The sequence below is a fragment of the Cryptomeria japonica genome, chromosome 10 (genome assembly GCF_030272615.1).
Source record: "Cryptomeria japonica chromosome 10, Sugi_1.0, whole genome shotgun sequence".
Lineage (NCBI taxonomy): Eukaryota > Viridiplantae > Streptophyta > Pinopsida > Cupressales > Cupressaceae > Cryptomeria > Cryptomeria japonica.
In genome coordinates this window covers 917,587,243-917,603,582 of record NC_081414.1, presented here as the reverse complement: position 1 = coordinate 917,603,582, position 16,340 = coordinate 917,587,243, and positions in this window count along the sequence as shown.

The window sequence follows — 16,340 nt, the reverse complement described above, 5'->3', positions numbered from 1 at the left end:
GAGGCTTTTCTTTTATTTTCATTACATTCCTTTGTGCAGCTACAACATCTAAATTTCCATGAAACATTTACTTTCGGGAATAGAATATTTGGAGAGAATGTAGTGAAACTTTCAATCTTTCCATCTGGACCTTCTATCAGTCAAAAGCAAAAGGTTTTGACATGTGATTCCTTATAGAATCCTTTGGCAGCTGATTTGAGCAACCGGTTTTGTCTTGGGTCCAAAGAGCGTCTAGATTCATTTATAGGCCTACACGTTTTTGAGACATGTGGTGCATCCTCAAGATTTATGAGGATGATGTTTCTTAATTTGAGCTTGGATCTCACAGGGCTTCCCTGTGTCCAAATTCTCACAAAAATATTGCAACAGAAGAGGTCTTGCAACAAGTGGCATGATGGTAGAAGTTTGTGAGGCTTTTCTTTTGTTTTCATTCCATTCCTTTGTGTAGCTACAACATTTACTTTCGGGAATAGAATCTTTGGAGAGAATGTAGGGAAACTTTCATTCTTTCCTTTCCTTTGGGCACGCAACATGTTGTCAAAAAATCTTTGAAGATCTCCCCTCTTTATGATTTTAGTTCTTCATGAGGCCTCCACGTGGAAAGCCTCTGAAAATAGGAGCCTTTACAAATGTCTCATGCACCTCTAGAAATATTAAGGCCATAAGGGATATAACTCTACTGGATTGAAGTTGGGCTCAATCTTACTATAGTCAAAAAATCTAGGCATCCAATACAAGTCATCAAAATGTTGTCATTTTCCCCCCTTATATTTTCCCACTAACTATAACCAATCTAAGAGATCTATATGGTTAATCAAGATATTTGTTCTTCTGCTTGTGGCTTTCCGATCCCTTCACTTTAATTAGTTAGCCAAATTAAATTTCCAAAAAAAATCCTCAGTGTGAGGTTTTTTTGAGGTTCTTATATTGTAGAGAGCCCAAGTGGATATCTCCAATTCAAAATTCATCAAATTTCTCATCTTGTAGTAGACCAATAAATTTATCAAATTTAATCTAACAAAATTAATCATTAACCAACAAGTGTATCAAGATACATAAAAAAATATTGTATATTGTAGCAATGTAAAGTGTAACCCTATACAATTTGCACCACTTTTTGAGCCCCTGCCTTCGTGCGTTCCCTCTTAGCTCTTATCCAAGCCTTTTTAACTCAAAAAAAATGTCATATGTTTGCATGGTGATTTGAATCCCTATCTTAAGCTGAGTGCACCCCCCATTCTTTTCTTGTTCACCATGTTTTCAGTGGACAAGGGTGTTTGGGGTGCCCTTGTCCTAGACAAGGGCCAAGGGTGCCCTAGGCATCCATGTCCCCATTAACTGGGCCCAAATTTGAATATCCTAGAGCTTGCTTCTTACTAGTCAATTCCTTATCACAATGCCTCAATTTGACAATTCGAGGTCAGCCTAATTGGTGAAATGCCTTGACAATCCTATATAAGAGCATTCTTCTAATTCATTTTGATATCCACAATAAATTTGTTGAATACACCACAAGACTAAGAGGGGGGGGGGGGGGGGAATTATTCTGGACCTCAAAATACTCTACTTGTGATCTTTTAATCTTCAAAGCACAGTTAACTTATTACAAAAAAATTGAAACATGAAAGCATAAAGCACAGTAAACACATAAATACCAAATTTACGTGGAAACCCCTAAACAAGGGGAAAAAAATACTAAGAATCACACTCACATAATGAATAATTGATTACAATGTTTTAGGCTCAAGGCCAATGAGCTCATTGCACCTGATTATACTTGCAAGACTAAGGTCCACAACCTTAGGGAAAGATACAAGGGACTTGGGTAAATGCACAAAATTGTGTCCACTTAGTGTGGAAGCTTTACACTTAGAAAAAAATGGCAAATCTCATGAAGCGCATGAGAAACGAAACGGGATCCCGTTTCACGTCGGGATCCCAAGCCAAAATTTGAAACGGGACTCCATTTGAAAAACAAAACGGGATCCCATTCTAAAACAGGATCCTGTTTCCTTTTTTTAATTTTTTTTTTTTTTAATAAAAAATACAAGCTATATATACATGAAATATAAAATTTATATATAAGTCACATTTCTCTTTGTCTTTTTTTCCCTTTCTATCTCACTTTGTCCCCTCTCCCAAAATCTAAAACTATGTCTCTACCTCTCTATGGCGTCCTTAACTCTTTACTCTGTATCTTCGCTATCTCTATACACCTCCCCTTCCCCCTACCTACCTATATTTCTCTAAATATACATCTCTACCTCTCTCTTAACGTACCATCTCTCTCCCAACCAACTTATCTTTCTCTACATATGTCATAATAGGTCCTACTAAGGGGTCTTATGTCATAATCGGTCCTAGTAAGAGGTATAATGTCTTAATAGATCCTCTTAAGGGGTCTTATGACATAATAGGACCTATTATGTCACAATGGGACCTATTATGACATAATAGGTCGCATTATGACATTATAGGTCCTATTATGTCACAATAGGTCCTATTATGACATAATACCCCTTAACAAGTCCTAGTAAGGGATATAAAGTCATAATAGGTCTTCTTAAGGGGTTTTATGACATAATATGACCTATGATGTCATAATAGGACCTATGATGACATAATAGGACCTATTACACCATCATAGATCTTATTATGTCATTATTAGTCCTATTATGACATAATACCCTTTAACAGGTCCTACTAAGGGGTACAATGTCATAATAGGTCCTCTTAAGGGTCTTATGACATTATAGGTCCTATTATGTGATAATCGATCTTATTATGTCATAATAGATCCTACTAAGGGGTCTTATGTCATAATAGGTACTCTTAAGGGGTCTTATGACATAATAGGACACTATTATGGGATAATAGGTCGTATTATGTCACAATAGGACCTATTATGTCACAATAGGTCCTATTATGTCACAGTGTGATCTATTATGACATTATAGGTCATATTATGTCACAATGTGACCTATTATGACATAATAGGTCGTATTATGACATAATAGGTCATATTATGACATTATAGGTCGTATTATGACATTACAGGTCCTATTATGTCACAATAGGTCCTGCTATGACATAATACCCCATAACTCTCTCTAAAAGTACCATCTCTCTCTCTCAACCAACTTATCTTTCTCTACATATGTCATAATAGGTCCTACTAAGGGGTCTTATGTCATAATAGGTCCTAGTAAGAGGTATAATGTCATAATAGGTCCTCTTAAGGGGTCTTAAGATATAATAGATTGTATTATGTCATAATGGAACCTATTATGTCATAATGGGACCTATTATGTCATAAGACCCCTTAAGAGGACCTATTATGACATTATACCTCTTACTAGGACCTAATATGACATAAGACCCCTTAGTAGGACCTATTATGACATATGTAGAGAAAGATAAGCTAGTTGAGAGAGAGAGATGGTACTTTTAGAGAGAGTTAAGGGGTATTATGTCATAACAAGACCTATTGTGACATAATAGGACCTATAATGTCATAATACGACCTATTATGTCATAATAGGTCACATTGTGACATTATAGGACCTATAATGTCATAATAGGTCACATTGTGACATTATAGGACCTATAATGTCATAATAGATCACATTGTGACATTATAGGTCCTATTATGTCATAATAGGTCACATTGTGACATTATAGGACCTATAATGTCATAATAGGTCACATTGTGACATTATAGGACCTATAATGTCATAATAGATCACATTGTGACATTATAGGTCCTATTATGTCATAATAGATCCATCCTAGTAAGGGGTATAAAGTCATAATAGGTCCTCTTAAGGGGTTTTATGACGTAATATGACTTATGATGACATAATAGGACCTATTACGTCATTATAGATCCTATTATGTCATTATTAATCCTATTATGACATAATACCCTTTAACAAGTCCTAGTAAGGGGTATAATGTCATAATAGGTCCTCTTAAGGGGTCTTATGACATAATAGGACTTATTATGACATGACAAGTCCTCTTAAGGAGTCTTATGACATTATAAGACCTATTATGACATAATAGGTCCTATTATGTCATAATCAACCCTATTATGTCATAATAGGTCCTACTAAGGTTTGTCTTATTTCATAATAGGTCCGAGTAAGAGGTATAATGTCATAATAGATCATCTTAAGGGGTCTTATGGCATAATAGGACCTATTATGACATAATAGGTCCCACTAAGGGGTCTTATGTCATAATAGGTATAAATGCCATAATAGGTTCTCTTAAGGGGTCTTATGACATAATAGGTCGTATTATGCCACAATAGGGCCTATTATGACATAACATGACCTATTAAATGTAATAGGTCACATTATGACATTATAGGTCCTATTATGTCACAATAGGTCCTGTTATGACATAATACCCCTCAACTCTCTCTAAACATACCATCTCTCTCTTCCAACCAACTTATCTTTCTCTACATATGTCATAATAGGTCCTACTAAGGGGTCTTATGTCATAATATGTCCTCTTAAGGGGTCTTATGACATAATAGGTCGTATTATGTCATAATAGGACCTATTATGACATAATGGGACCTATTATGACATAATAGGTTGTATTATGTCATAATAGGACCTATTATGTCACAATGGGACCTATTATGACATAATAGGTCGTATTATGACATAATAGGTCGTATTATGACATAATAGGACCTATTATGTCACAATGAGACCTATTATGACATAATAGGTTGTATTATGACATTATAGGTCATATTATGTCACAATAGGTCATATTATGACATGATACCCCTTAACATGTCCTAGTAAGGGGTATAAAGTCACAATAGGTCCTTTTAAGGGGTTTTATGACATAATATGACCTATGATGTCATAATAGGACCTACGATGACATAATAGGACCTATTAAATCATCATAGATCCTATTATGTCATAATTGGTCATTTTATGACATAATACCCTTTAACAGGTCCTACTAAGGGGCATAATGTTATAATAGGTCCTCTTAAGGGGTCTTATAACATAATAGGGCCAATTATGACATGACAGGTTATCTTAAGGGGTCTTATAACATAATAGGGCCAATTATGACATGACAGGTTATCTTAAGGGGTCTTATGACATTATAGGACCTATATGACATAATAGGTCCTATTATATGATAATCGATCATATTATGTCATAATAGGTCCTACTAAGGGGTATTATGTCATAATGTATCCTAGTAATAGGTATAATGTCATAATAGGTCCTCTTAAGGGGTATTATGACATAATAGGACCTATTATGACACAAAAGGACTTATTATCTCACAATGAGACCTATTATGACATAATAGGTCGTATTATGACATTATAGGTCCTATTATGTCACAATAGGTCTTGTTATGATATAATACCCCTTAACAAGTCCTATTAAGGGGTATAAATTCATAATAGGTCATCTTAAGGGATTTTATGACATAATATGACCTATGATGTCATAATAGGACCTATGATGACATAATATGACCTATTATGTCATCATAGGTCCTATTATGTCATAATCAGTCCTATTATGACATAATACCCTTCAATAGGTCCTACTAAGGGGTATAATGTCATAATATGTCCTCTTAAGGGGTCTTATGACATAATAGGACCTATTATGACATGACATGTCCTCTTAAGGGGTCTTATGACATAATAGGTCCTACTAAGGGGTCTTAAGTCATAACAGTTCCTATTAAGAGGTATAATGTCATAATAGGTCCTTTTGAGGGGTCTTATGACATAATAGGACCTATTATGACTTAATAGGTCGTATTATGTCATAATAGGACCTATTATGACACAATAGGACCTATTATGTCACATTATGACCTATTATGTTACAATGAGACTTATTATGACATAATAGGTTGTATTATGACATTATAAGTCCTATTACTTTACAATTTATAAGATCTTCTAAAATATAGAATCTGTATTAGAACTCCTAGAGATCTAAAAGCGCTCTCAAACATCCTACCAATATATACATGAAATATAACTTAAAGTATAAGAAAGGAAAAAGACAAAGGGAAATGTGACTTAAACTTAAATGTTATATTTCATGTATATATAGTTTTTTTTTGTTTTTTTTTTAAATTAAAAAAAAATTTTAAAAAATGTATATATAGTTTATTAAAAATAAATAAAAAAAAAATTAATTTTAAAAAAAAAAATTAATTTTTTAAAAAAAAAGAAATTAAAAAAAAGGGAAACGAGAAACGAGATCCCGTTTGCTAAATGTTTTTTTAATTATTTTAAAAACGAAACGGGATCTCATTTCGTAAACGGGATCCTTTTTCAAAAATTTTCAAACTTTGGTTCGGTTGTAGCTTCGGTTTGGCTTGAAAAATGGCTTGGAGAGCCGACCCTTTGGCTTGGACTTGGTTTGACCTGCAACTTGAAGGCCAAATCAATCTTCATATAAAATAATGACTTCAAAAATATATCTGAACACCAAATTTTCAAAAAAAATTTAAACAATGAAAACCCATTATAGTAGAGACTATCTAGATTCGAAATATGTAATTTTTTTTTAATTGATCAATATTTTTATTTTTAAAATAATTACTAATGAAAGAGGTCTATAAACTCGAAATAACATGGTTTTTTAGTTTTTTAATAACCTTTGTCTCTAAGTTTTTTGAAAAAAAATTTATATGGCATCAAACTAGAGACAATTCTATACAGTTTAAAAATTAAAAAAAATAAAAAATGTTAAGTTTAGGTCAAATTATGTTTGTCGTACACAAGAATTTTTCAAAACAATAATTATGCCCAATAAAAAATTAACAAAAGAAAAAAAATGAAGAAAAAAATTACAAAAAAATATTCTCAGCAAAGGTGAGTGAGTTATAGATCTTTTTCCAAAAGGATTTATAAAAATAATTTTGATGCCCTCCTAAATGGCACAAGGTTAGCAAATGACAAATAACACAAAAGACACGAAACCGTTAATGTTAGTCAATCAAAAACTAATCTAAAAAGGCATACCAAGAGAGACACTAAAAACATGCAAGCATATTTGACTATCAAAGCAAACATGATGAGACATCTCCAAATACCTCCTAACATGCTCTTAGTTTCTTCTCCCTTGTTCCTCTCCTCTCCAAGTTCCAAAATAGTGTAGCTCTCAGCAGCTTTTTGCACTATGGATGCTTATGGAGGATTGAGATTGTAGTATAGCTCTAAATGTGAAATGAAAAGCTAATGCTATGCTATTGATGCTAAAATGATATATTTTCACCAAACTGATAAGATATTAGTTGATTATGCTAAAATGCTCTCTAAAAATGCCTATAGCTTAAATGCATGTAAGTTTTCAGGATCCAAATTATGAGGAAATGGGCTCTATTTATAGGAAAAATGGAGCAATGGATAGTTGAGATTGAGCAATCTCAACAAGGGTCAGGATTGAATGATTTCAAATCCATGAGAGGGCTTTCAACCCAATCCCAGGATGACAAGTGTCAATGTGAGATAGGTTGAGAGGAGAGGGAATAAACATTAAATGCTTGACATGAGCTTGGGAGTTTAGAGTCAAGGTTGGTTGAATGAATAAAAATTTTATTCAAAGAATAAAGCTTTTATCCAATGGATAAACTCTTGTGCAAATGTGAAATGGATAAATATGGTCAAAACAATAAATGTTTAGGGAGACAAGTTTGAAATAACCATAAATGGTTATGTAAGAGCCATAAATGGTCATGTAAGAGCCATTAGTGGTCTTGGAAGAGTCTGGGGGTTAATTTGTTGAACACACAAAGCATTAAATGCTTTTCAAAGACTTTGAAGTCTTTGAGAAGTGACTTCATTTTGCTTAGGAATGTGACAATAATTAGGGGATGGATTAGGCTAATTAGGAAGGAGTTAGAAGATTCTAGAAGGGGATTAGATTTTGAAATTGGATTTGGTGGGTGAGGGAAAATAGGATTTTTTAAAAATAAAAATTCATTTATTTCAATAAATGTGTGCAAGTTGCATTTGTAGGAAAATGCAAGTGGGGTGGAGATAATGATTTAAATAAATATTTTATTTAATTTATTTAAAAGAGGAAAAGGGGATTTAATTAAATAAATAGCTTTTATTTATTTAATTGATTTGAATTTGATTTAATAAATTAATTAAAATAAATTGAATAATTTATTTAATTAATAAAAGAATGTTTGGAGATGAATTAATTAAATATTAATTTAATTAACTGATGGCTAGTGGATTTTTAATCAAATAAATAGCGAATATTTATTTAATTAAGTTGGACAGATTTGTGTGACTACATTTGCCCATCTTTGAGACGGTGCGGTTTATCGCGTCGTTTCAAAGAAAGAAAAACTGGTGTGAAGAAAATGCCCCATAAAATGTTAATTTAATGGGTGGTATGCCCCCTCGAGAGATGGGCCGAAAAAGAATGAAAATTGGCGAGGTGGTAAAAGAGAAAAAGTTAGGCATACGGGTGAAAAAGAGAAGAAAACGGGGGAAACATGGAGAAATGGGGGGCCCGGGAAGTTCACAGGGACCACGGCGGTGAGCGGGGAGAAGTTACGGTGACCACGAAAGGTATAAATGGGGTGAAAGGAGTGAAAACAGGATCATTTGTGACCACGACCGATTGAAAACGAGAGCTCTGATAGTGACGTTTGGAGGAGCGAGCAGCAGCTACGATACCGATTTCGATCACCGAGCACAGATTCGAGCGAGTCCAACAGTTCCAGCGCCCAGATGACTACGGACCAGCGGTACGCAAATTCGAAAACTTAATTTTTATGCATTTTTGATAGGTTTTTAGCTGAGTCTAAGTCAAGTCGGAGCAAGAGCGCTGGAACTTTGGTTTTGGTGCTTTTGCTCCATAAACTAGCGCTATTGTGCCGCAATGGCGCTATTGTCCCCTTGTTTGAGCGCTTTTGCTCTGCATTAGCGCTACTGTATGCAAGTTTTAGCGCTATTGACTAAGTGGCGTTATTGTTGGGTTAATTGAGCGCTATTGAGTTAAAATAGCGCTATTGCGTAGTTGATTTAGCGATGTTGTAGTTTTAGCGCTATGGTATAGCTGATTGAGCGCTTTTGTTAGGGTTGTAGCGCTATTGTTGAAAACTAGCGCTTTTGTTGGTTAAATAGCGCTTTTGCTTGAGGAGAAAAAGATGCCCCAGTTTGGATGAAGAAAATCTCTCGATGCCTAATGATGGATGGTTGGCGATGTGAAGTGGGAGTTGTTTTGAACCATAGCAGCCTGATGAGACTTAGGTCATTTGTTAGAATAAATGCCCATTGAAGTCTAGGTGGCCATGATTGCTTACTTGTTGAGACCCGAAGATACTTGATCAAAGTATCTGTTGATAGTCTAGGTTTAAACTTAAGAAAGTTTGAAAACAAAACAACTGATAGTGATTGATGAATGTCTATGTGCAGGAGGATCTGCGCGTGTTGCAGTTACACGAGCGCCATCCTGCGACACAGGGGTTGCGGGACCGATTGACTCAAGCGGAGATAGACTGCATTGCCACGACTGGGTTATACGAGGTGATGCACATGCCCGTGATTTGTATGAATCACGGATTGATTACAGCATTAGCAAAGTGGTAGCACAGTGAGACGTGAACCTTTCATTTGGCACAGGGGGAGATGACCGTAACCTTGGAGGATGTGTGGCGCATCCTTCGGATTCCGATTCGAGGGGAGTTGGTCACATATGATAGATCCCGAGGGACGGTGGCAGTACAAAGGATTTTTGATGAGGATGTGTTCATTGATGATGGCTCGATCACGTGGGAGGATATAACGGCACTATATAAGCCTCTTCCAGCAGTGTTGGCAGGGATTGTGGGAGGTCTGCTGTGTCCAGATAGGCGGTCACATGGGTTCGCGGTGGGATGGGGACAAGTTATCGAGATGATGATGACCGAGGGGACCCGATTTGCATGGGGGTCGTGCGTGCTGGCACACATGTATCAGGAGCTTCATGAGGTAGTATACCGGGGGAGGGGTTCCTTAGCAGTGGGCATGACGCTGCTACATATTTGGGCGTGGAAGCACCTACCAGTGACTCGACCAGTGAGTCTTAGATTCCGGGCAGTGGACCAGTCGTACATGTTTATGTACAGTGGCATGATGAGCCAGCCCCACTTGGGGAAGTTAGAGTGGTGGCGGCGGGCATTGGATGACTTGGATGCAGTGATATGGCAGCCATACTTGGAGTGTGAGCCATGGGATGATGACGCAGAGGCACTGCCTTATGTTTTCATGACCCGATTCCTCATTGGGAGGACCTCCTACCATGTAGAGAGACAGGTGCCCGGGAGAGTGATGAGGCAGTTCGGACGGCAGCAGGGACTGCCTAGCAGATCTAGAGAGTATGCGCGGGTGATTCGAGAGAGGTATGCATGGGGTCCAGTGCTACCTTATGATCAGGCACTGGTAGAGTTTCAGACACTGCAGGCGAGGCCATGGGACCTACGATCGAGGGTCGTTGATGCAGGGGTTACAGATGAGTACACGCAGTATCGGGCGGCGCACCCGATCCTACAGATATCGGATCCAGCAGAGCCGATCCCAGCGTTTGAGGATGAGAGGGGATGGAGACGGAGGAGGGCAGGAGGTCGAGGAGATGGAGGAGGAGGAGGTGGAGGTGGAGGAGGAGATGGAGGAGGTGGTGGAGGTGGAGGAGGATTGGGGATGCGGAGTCAGTGGAGAGGGAGAGGTGGACTGCCTCTACAGATCTCACAGGGACCACTGATACCGAGAGGAGTTCAACTGAGTGGGAGGGGGATGGAGAGGGAGATCCCGATGGACAGAGGGGAGGGGACTACTGGAGAGGGAGGTGTAGGGGAGGCAGCTATGGACACCGGGGAGGGAGCCACTAGAGATCTGCGGGATCACATTATAGTGTGCTTGCAGACGCGGATAGAGGATTTGGAGGCAGAGGTGGCAACTAGGGATGTGCAGCTATTTGCACGGGAGTCAGAGCTGCCGGTGGTGCTGCGGGAGAGAGATACTGCAGTGGAGAGATTGGCGGAGCTGCAGGAGAGAGTCTGGGTTGGAGTAGGAGCACAGGGGCCTACAGAGGAGGTTATGAGGGAGATGCGGCGAGCTCAGGCAGAGACAGAGTACTGGTGGGGGTTATATGAGCAAGTGGTGCCAGTGAGTCAGCGAGCTCTCAGTTATTCGCAGATGCGGCAAGCGAGATCAGAGCGATCACAGAGGATGCAGAGCAGTGGGGGTGTGATGGGTCCTTTGAGGAGGGAGAGATCAGGGGATGCAGGAGGGAGTGGTGGTTCGATGAGGCCTCCACAGAGAGATGGATCAGGTGGTGCAGGCACCAGTGGTGGAGCAGGAGGAGGTGTTGAGACAGCATCTGGCCAGAGTGGCATTTAAGAGAGCATTTTTGCATGCATATATGTATTGTATCTTTTGTTTTGTTGACTGTATCTTGGATGGCTCTTGGTAGCTGATTTTGTAGACTTCATTGTACTCTGATACATGAGATGAGAAATATGAGGAGATCCCATATTTTGATGATATGCATTTGATTATGTATGGATGTTTATGCGGGATGATGAGTGATTGCTTAGATGGATATGTGTACATGTATGCAGTGATGAGATATTTCTTCTATGCATGTTTTGATGATGATACTGACATATGAATGCAGGGTTATATATGTATGATTTGTTTGATTTTGTTGAGGTAATGCTTTTATGTATGTAATGCCTATGATGATGATGTATGCTTATGATGATTTATGAACAGGATTTTGGTGTTTCCTATTTTGATATAATGATGAGATGATTTATGCGATGATGTTAATGCAATGGTCAAATGAATGATGTTATGCATCTAGATGTTTTTAGATGAATGTAAGATGGATAAACAAAATGTAAAGTACAAATGTTTATATGATAATGTGTTAAATGAATGCAATATGGATAAACAAAATGTAAGGTACAAATGTTTATATGATAATGTGTTAAATGAATGCAATATGGATAAACAAAATGTAAAGTACAAATGTTTATATGATAATGTGTTAAATGAATGCATATGTGTAATGGATATAAAATGTTATGAACCAATGTTTTGAAATGAATGGATTTATGATTCGAAATACTTAAATATGTTTTATGTAAAAATGATAATGGGATTCTAATAACTGCACTGTAATGCAATTAAAAAGAATATAATGAATGCAATGCGAATGAATCCTAAAATAAGCATAATAAGATACTTAGGGAATGGATGAATGAATGCTCTTTTTCACTAAATGGATAAATGAATGTATACAATGACAAATGATAAAGGATAATAAAATGATAATGTATAACTGACACTTAAAGGAATGCATAGTAAATGGCTTAATATAATCAAAGACAATTTGATCTCATGAATGAATCTAATTATTTATGATTGATGCAATGATACAAAATGATTAATGAAAACTAAATGTCAAGAAAATGAACTATATGCAAAGTTAAAAATGACATGAATGTTTAATGCAAGATGCAACTAAATGTAAGGATGATATGAGCATGAGGAATGCAAGGTTTTGTAAGACTTTGTATGATCTATTGATGATGTATCAGAGTACTCGATCGTGATTGTATCCAAGACCAGCTTAATTTTCCCATTTTGCATATAAAGCCTATATATGAATGAGCGAACGGATGGGTGATATGCAACGGAATGCAATATATAAATAGATGAGATGAAATGACGATCCATAGTGCTCTATTTTCATCATTGAGCTTTAAAATGTTGGAATAGAATACAAGCAACTTGACATAAAGATTCAAGATGACCTGAGTATTCCTTTCATGGATTTTAATATAGCAAGTTAATACAAACGACTTGATATAAGGGTCAAGTCGACCAGAGTATTGCCTGCGGAACAGACAAGGATTATCTTCGTTCATGCATGACTTGGATCATCCTCCTTGATCTTAGACTGATCATATCCTGAGACAAGTGCATACCGTAATAAGAGATAAAAACCTTTATCTCGTTGGGATGAGGTAGGAGGAACCAAAGGAAGAGCATTGTACCTGCAAACAAACAATATATACATAAAGAATAAAGAATATGGATCCTTGGTAATGGTTCATGCTCATATGGTCGAGGTATACGCTGTAGTCAGCAAGCCGTAGTGATCTATGACTGCAATTTTGCCTATGATCACGTAACATAGTGAACTTCCCCCGTAGACACCATTAGTACATGCCCCAGAACTTCATCGGAAATAATGCGCAAAAGATACAACAATGCTGAAAGATCCCGATACAGATAAACGAATGATTGTACTCACAAATCAACCAAGTATTTGATAGCTTAACATAATTTTCTTGTCAAAGAAAATGTCACTTTTGTCTTGGTTTTGGAAAGGAAGGATACATCCTTGTTGAAGACCGTGTTGAGTGTTGATGTTGATTGTGTGGTTGATTGATAAGTGGGCATTTTGTGAGTATTTTGTCAATGCTTGTTTTGGTATCTGTATGGATGAGTATGTACAAAGTGTTGCCATGTTTTTGTGTGATTTTTCAATGGTTTGTGATGTTTTTGGATTTTGTATTGTTTTGAATGTTTTTGGTATTTTGTGAAACATTTTTGAATGTTTTTGGTATTTTGATGATTGCTTGAATGAAGAACTTTAATGAATCATAATTCAATGTAGAATCCACTTCCATCAATAGGTTAAGGGCATTGCCCCCAGTTTTAGACATGACTATGAAAAAGCGGGATGCTAGACGCATGAAGTATTATCATAATTGCAGACAAATAACAGGCCATGGTTTTTGGACGGATGGATGTATGTATGAAGTAGATGTGATCGCAACAAGTCTGAAAGACCATGGAGCCATAGCCTTTACGAGTGGCGCCTGTTTGCCAGGTTTTCACCATCGTACTTACCCAAGGTGCCACCGGAGTGTTTGTGCACCGTTTGGATGCATGATTTTTCTTTACTGTTTTTGAATGTTTTTGTATTTTCTTCAGGACATTTTTCTAAATGTTTTTGGTATTTTCTGGTATGCAGGGGAGCCTGATGCTCTGTACAGCTTAGGTATAAAACCGTTTGAGGTGCATGCTGTTGATTGGATCTGCAAGCGGTTCTCCTTCTGATGTAGCCAACTGATATGCCCCGGACCCGAATACAGCAGTGACAACATATGGGCCTAGCCAGTTTGATTCAAACTTGCCCTGATGTTCTCTGTTTGGTTGGTTGCAAGGATTCTCTCGTAGAACAAGATCACCTACCTCAAATGTACGGGATCTAACTCGGTGATTGTAGCTTCTACTCATGCGTTGTTGATAGGCTTTGAGGTGATTGTATGCAACTTGTCACTTCTCATCAAGTAACTCTAAGTCCTGAAGACGGGATACTCTGTAAGCATCATCATCTATTAGATTATGCAAGGAAACCCGTAATGATGGTATCTCGACCTCAATAGGCAAGATAGCTTCTGCACCATAAACCAATGAATAAGGAGTTGCACCTGTAGGGGTTCGAATGCTAGTTCGATATGCCCATAGCGCTAGATTTAGTTGAACATGCCAGTCACGGCCGGCATCATTGACTGTCTTCTTTAGGATCCTCAATATGTTTTTATTGGATGCTTCAGCCTGACCATTGCCTTGTGGGTAATAGGGAGTGGAAAAGCGGTGTTGGATGTGAAATTTCTCACAAAGTTCACGGACATCCTGATTTTTGAAAGGAAGACCATTATCTGTGACGATGGACATGGGTACACCATACCGGCAGATGATGTAGTTGAGGATGAATGAGGCGATCTGCTTGTCGGTGACTTGGGTAAGTGGAACAGCTTCGATCCACTTTGTGAAATATTCAATGGCGGTAATAATGAATTTATGGCCATTGGATGAAGATGGATGGATTTTACCCACAAGGTCGAGGCCCCATTGACAAAAAGGCCATGGTGTCATGATTAGTTGTAGTTCCTGGGCGGGTGCATTTATCAGGTCGCCATGAACTTGGCATTTCTTGCATTTTGTGACAAAGTAGTAGGAATCCTTTTCCATAGATGGCCAATAATATCCAACTCGCAGGAGTTTCTTGGCTAGTGATGGACCACTTGAATGAGTCCCGCAAATTCCTTCGTGTACCTCTTCCAAAGCCTTTGTTATCTCATCTTGTTCCAGACATCGAAGGAGAGTACCATCAAGACCACGTCGGTATAGGGTTTCGGCAATAATGGTATATCGAGCAGTTTGGCGAATGAAGGTTTTTTGTTGGTTATTCGATTGGTTGGGAGGAAGGGTATGATCGCGAAGATAGGTGTAAAACTCACCATACCATGGGGATTCAGGACTGACAAGGCGACATATCATCTCGGATTCAGGGATATCATAAGCGGGGATCCAAAGCTGTTCCACCAAGAACTCATAGCGTGTTGAATTTTGTGGAAGATCTAGGAGAGATGCGATGGTAGCCATAGCGTCAGCAACTCGATTCTGATCTCTTGGTATCTGCTCAAAAGTGATAGTAGTAAATGATGTCTTTAAAGTGTCCACCATTTGCTTATATGGCATGAGTTTATCATCCTTTGTCTGATATTCATCAGTTGCTTGTCGAATGACCAGTTGTGAGTCGCCGTATACTTGTAGTTCTTGTAATTTCCATTGTACGGCTAACCTGAGTCCTGTGATCAAGGCCTCATACTCTGCTATGTTGTTGGTGCATGGAAATGTGAGCCTATAAGACTTTGGGATGCTATCACCCTGAGGTGTGATAAACAGAATGCCTACCCCCAAGCCGTGCCTAGTGTACGAGCCATCAAAGTATAGTTTCCATGGTTGTGCTGTTGTGATCATGAATATCTCTTCATCTAGAAAATTGGAAATGAGAGGATGATCGCCTATGAGTGGTGCATCGGCCAACTGATCTACAATAACTTGACCTTTGATAGCCTTACGGTCCACGTACTCAATGTCAAATTCACTTAGAATCATCACCCATTTGGCCAAGCGACCTATCAATGCTGCTTTGCTAAGTAAATACTTGAGTGGATCAATCTTTGCAATGAGTTGTACCTTGTGTGTCAACAGATAGTGCCTCAATTTTGTGGCTGCTAAGATTACTGCTAGGCAAGCTTGCTCAATAGGTGTGTAATTGAGTTCATAGCCAACCAGTGTACGAGAGATGTAGTATACAGCACACTCTTTGCCTTCTGCATTATGTTGTGCCAGTAGTACACCCAATGCTGTACTTGTTGCCGAGATATAGAGTAACAATGGTCTTCTTGGATCTGGTGGCATTAGCAATGGTGGATTCATGAGATAGTCTTTAAGTGTC